The 5,510-nt window shown below is 34.6% G+C and overlaps 1 pseudogene; it reads right to left on the bottom strand.

Moving 5' to 3' along the window:
• Nucleotides 1-3,160: 3,160 nt before the first annotated feature.
• On the bottom strand, nucleotides 3,161-4,880 carry LOC147551032 (low affinity inorganic phosphate transporter 1 pseudogene; annotated as a pseudogene).
• Between the last annotated feature and the right edge of the window lie 630 nt (nucleotides 4,881-5,510).

Below are 5,510 nucleotides of genomic sequence, written 5' to 3' on the forward strand. Positions count from 1 at the left end.
GTATGATAAGTAGTCCAAGTTTTCTTCTTCCCCACTCCATACCGGCACATGTGAAAGTGATGGAGAAAATTAGAGAGGAATTCTCTCTCTCTCTCTCTCATGACTTTTGTTCTTTTCTTAGCAACTTCAACCTCTCCGTCTAAATATTCCAATTATGTGTTTGGTTGAGTAGATTTTTAAATTATTCCTTCTAGATTGTTCATTTCTTTGTTAAGAAAAATAATAAAAGCAAAATAATACTACAAACTTAGATATACTTCAGATTTAAATAGAATGGATCTTTCATCTAGAGTGAAAATACCATCAAGAAAGAAAGGAAGAGTTGATTAAAAAACGGGATTGTAATTTCGTTTCGTTCTCAAATAGACTTTAACTTGTAGTCTCTTCTAATACTCAGTAGCGTAACTGAGAATTTGAAGATCCGGTGCGGAAAAAATTGGGGGCTCTTTCTCCGATACAATTAAAACGCAATTTTTTTTTCCAAATGTAACGCATTAAGTAAAAATTCAAAATATAAACTAAGTTGAGAATTTTTTTTTTCGTATCTCATATTGCTCCAACAAATTTGTTTAAGCAAGAAGCACACACATTGATCTAAACTTATTCTATGAAAAGTCAACAACCTTGAATGGAGTGGTAAGAGGTATAGTCTACCATCCTAGAGGTCAAGGGTTCGAGACATGCTGACCAATTAAAAAAAAACTTATTCTATGAAAAAAATTAAACAATAAGTATTACACTTCACAATTAATCTTTAAGTATGCATATTTACCTAAACCTAGTTTTTTTTTTTGTTGAAAGTACCTAAGCCTAGTTGATTATCTATACTTAATAGTTGTTGGTACTACTGATCGTTCGATATAATAGTGCACTGAAAAATAAACGAAAATTTGACAAGTGAGAGTATCAAACTAGTGACTTCATGCTAATTATGTAAGATGTTTACCAACTAAACTACATTCCTTAATTGAATCATTTTACTTTGCCTAGTTATTAGATTTAATTCGAGATTTTGGGAACCCACGGTCTTTAAGAATATTTAGTAGTTTGGGGGGAGCCGGCATGATCGCACCGGTCGCACTCCCTCAAACACGTCCCTGCTAATATTGCTCTAACGGTAACTACCAAAGCAAACATGAACTGACCTAAAACTCAACTAAACTATGACCTTAAGCTCAACTAACTATGACCTAAAGCTCATCTACATTATTTATGCCCTAATAATCTCAAGTTCAATGATCCATAAATTCCACTTTTTCGGAGGATCGAAGCCGGGACTTCCATAAACTTTTGGAATATATTTTAATACTTTAACCACTTGGACAACCAAGTGTTATTTTATAATATGTAATGTGAGGGTTCTAAGATAACCCGTGTATAGATAATATTCCCAAAAGAGACAAAGTAAGAATTAAATGTAGTAGGCCCGAACATGAATGACAAATGGTGGATACCAAGTGAATTTGTTCAAATTTCAACAAAAAAAAAGTGAATTTGTTCAAGGGAGTTTATACCTGTAATATCCTATCAAGTGGTTAAGAGTTTATACTTGTAATATCCTAGGCTCATATCAAAAGTGGATTAGACCTTCCCAAATGAAATGACTTTTGGCTTAGCCATTAGCCATTTCTAGGGTGGTACATATAAGAGACAATCTTGGGATTCTAGTAGATTGATTTTGTGGGTAAATCCACAATTAGATGGGGTCTGAGGCATTTCTCTTTTGTGTCATTTAGGTTAAGTTTTTGGGCAGTGGACCATTATGGGTACTACTTGATAAAACAATTTAGACTTGAAAGTGATATCAAAATGAATCATGAGGCTCTTAAGTATATGGCTTTTGAGTGAGATTTAGAGGCAGGTATATTGACAAGAGAAGGACGTAAACTCGTAACCCAAGTACAAAGTTTGGGTAAACGATAACTTGTTTCCTCTTCCCACGTCGTGAACTATAAACCTCTTATATCTCTAGAGATGAGGAAAAATGTGAGTGAGATTACATATGGAATCCACTATTGTTCCCCACTTTCAAAGTTAGTTAATATTGGTTCTTGAAAATATCACACATTTGATAGTGATGTGTTGTATTATGTTTCCCACTTCAAAAACAATATCAAAATTATAGAAACCCTTAGATTAAAATGTATATTTTACCTAAAAAATTTATTGATAAAATTTATAATTTAGTTGTGTATTATGTAAGTAAATCACCAACATTGGTATAATATTTGTTTGGACATTAAAAAAAATTGTTTAGCTGGTATCCCAAAAATAAAGATAAAAATTGTACATCTCATCGTCTTTTTTTATAAGCTTTTTATTCATGCGCATTATCGGTTTCTACTTATACTTGTATGACCCCTTGGACTTGGACATTAAGAATGAAGAAAAGTTCTATACCGGCTCTCATTATTGTTATAGGCACCACCTGCAACCACAGCTGTGGGGATTCATATGGAAAAAGAGCCCCTTTAACAATTATTGGATGCCTGTAAAACTTCTCAAGAATGAAGAGGGAGTTTAAGGGTATCCCCATCTTTTTTGTTAAAGTTTGTAATGAGGCGTCTTTAGATAAAAAGAATAGGGAGTGCATTTAATTTTTCATTATTGGAATATTCATTTTGCTATAAGCACTTTTGGTGATTTAGCAAAATGCTCCAAGGAGGAAGAGAAAGAGGTTTTTGGGAAGATTTATTTTAGGTGCTGTATACGACCCAACTAGTCGCGCATTATTCCTAATCGGATGTCAAACTAAATCTTCGTTCGTTGCTCTAAAGGCCGAAAGAACTAATCAAGATGATAATCAAAAGTTGAGGCTAGAGAGAACGGCGAAGAAACTAGATAATCGAAATAAACACTAGAAGAATACATATAATAGTTTGTAATAGTACACTTTATTTTTTTAACTTCAACTCATGCTCAATTGCCCTTCATTCTCATATATTGTTCTTACCAAACAAAGCAAAAAATCATTCACACCTAGAAAACCATCAAAAGCAAAAAAAAAATGTAGTTTTTTGTTTTTACCTGAGTCAGATCTAAAATTCGACTCGAGGTCCGAATTGACTCGAGTCAGATTTCAGACGGCTTGCTTTTGTTTGACTTGGGTTGATTCTGGGTCTAGTCCATTCAGACCCCCAAGCAAGTCAAATTCAAACAAAGAGGAAAAAACAACAACAACCTTATTTTCAAAAAGCATGAAACCAGAATCAGATCAAACAGGAAAACTCCTCCTACTAAAAACCAACAACCCGATCCTCGGGTAAAGTCACACCACCTTCATATTGTTCTTCATTTTCGCCTGACATTTCTTCGAGTGATTTCCCATTAGATTCTGGAACAAGAAATGTAAACAGCATTCCAAGAAAACTAATACAACCAAGCAAGATTAATGTATTTTTAATTCCTATACCAGGAGGATACCCTGAATTAGGAGCTGGATTTGGTGGCTCTGATGCATATAAGAACCCAAATGCACCAACTATGGCACCAGCTTTCCCAGCAGCAGCTGATATCCCATGACAAGTCGAACGTAATCTGGCCGGAAATATCTCAGCCGGAACAACAAAAGTAGTACTGTTCGGTCCAAAATTTGCAAAAAAGAAAGTTAAAGCGTACATAATAATGAACCCGATTCTATAATTCGGTAAAGTCCAGTGATTATATGGAAATGCTAAAGCAAACAAGAAAACTGTCATGAAAAAGAAACCCATTAACTGAATTGCAAATCTCCCAATTCGGTCGATAAAAGCGACTGTAAACCAATACCCAGGAATAGTCCCACATAGAGCAATTATGGTTTGAGCTCTAGCTATTATATAAACTTCTTCAATAGCACTCATTGTTTGTCGTGGCGGAGTCCATCCTATATTCTGAAATATAGTCTTTTGAAACAAACCTTGACTATAAAAAGCTATGTCAAGTAAGAACCAAGTACTAGTTGTTCCAAGTAAATGAAGTCCATGTCTCTTAAGAAATTGAACCGAAAACAACCCAAATGAATTCTTTTCTCGATCCATTATAATTGTCTTCTCATCAAACTTTTCTTGTTCTTCTTGAACTTGTACTTGTAATTGCACTTGTAAAACTTTCGACATATCGGCAGCTGCCTGTTTAGCATTTTTGGCTACAAGAGCAGTATATCGTGCAGTTTCGGGCATTTTCATACGCCAATAATACGTTAAAGCAGCTGGAATACCACCAAACATTAAAATGATTCTCCAAACATAATCAGCTTGAGGAACGGTCGAACCAACCGGGTCAAACTGATAAGCAGGAGAAGGAAAAGCAGCTTTAAAAGCAGAAGAAACTATAATCGAGACGATTCCACCAGCCAAAATCCCAAACCCTTGCATAGCAAAAACAGCAGCAATGAAAGCGCCTCGAGTTTTCTTGTTAGCATATTCAGACATGATCGTTGCTGAAAGTGGGTAGTCACCACCAATACCAAAACCAAGCCAGAATCTAAAGAAACAAAGTGTTGTCATAACTATTTTTGGACTACTACCAAAAGATAAACCAGAAGTGATAGAACAAACTATCATGATCATAAGAGTTAGCCCGTAAACTCTTTTACGACCCATTTTGTCACCCAACCAGCCGAAAAAGAGTTGACCAGCAAGAGTACCACAAAGAGCAACTCCGTTAACAGCAGAATTGACATTTAATGGTAAAGAACCAGGAGTTTTCGATCCTTCTTTGTAGTAGTAGATTCGTCCGAGTAAGTTTGTGACTATTGCAATGCTAAAGAGATCGTAAGCGTCTGTGAAAAAACCCATACCAGCAATAACTATGGCAGTGAAATGATATAGTTGTGTTTTTGCAACATCAAGTGCATTTAGCACTTCTAGATTTTCTCTAGCCATGACTAATTTCTTGATCAATTTCGTGTACTTCCTTTCTTAATACTACTTAAATATCTCGGCGAGCGAGAGGGACCAAAAACATGATATAGTGATTAAAAAGAGTTTCAAAATTATCTTCCAATGATGAAGAGGAAACATAGGATTGTGTGTATAAGAGGAGAGCTAGGATTGACTACCCAAGATAGGTACTTCACTAGTATCTCTATTATCCAATTAAAAACAACTAAAGAAAGTCAAAAACTACAAAAACAAAGTCAAATTTTGAATTCATTTCTTTCTTAGTTAAGAGGAAAAGAAAGTCAAAACCCATAAAAGCAACTAAAGAGTAAATATTTGTAACTCACTATTTTCAAAATTCAATTGTCTAAAGAGGCATATTTTATGCCAAATTAATGAGATTTATCTGTACCTATATGTTTTTATTTAAGAATTAAATATCAGATTATGTTGGGTAGAAACATCTAGCCCAGTTTCTAACATGGTTCATGTTGTGACAGAAAGGATTAAGATGTTTGTAATAGGGAATTAAATATCAGATTTTTAACACAAAGGTATTCAAATAAACATCGAGGGTACACGCAATTATCTTATTCTATTTGTTGAAAGTGCCGTGAATATGATGTCTAACCCTAGCACTCAGCCGGT

The sequence above is a fragment of the Eschscholzia californica genome, unplaced genomic scaffold, assembly GCF_041429995.1.
Source record: "Eschscholzia californica isolate CP2 unplaced genomic scaffold, dmEscCali1.0.p SCAF_3, whole genome shotgun sequence".
Taxonomy (NCBI): domain Eukaryota; kingdom Viridiplantae; phylum Streptophyta; class Magnoliopsida; order Ranunculales; family Papaveraceae; genus Eschscholzia; species Eschscholzia californica.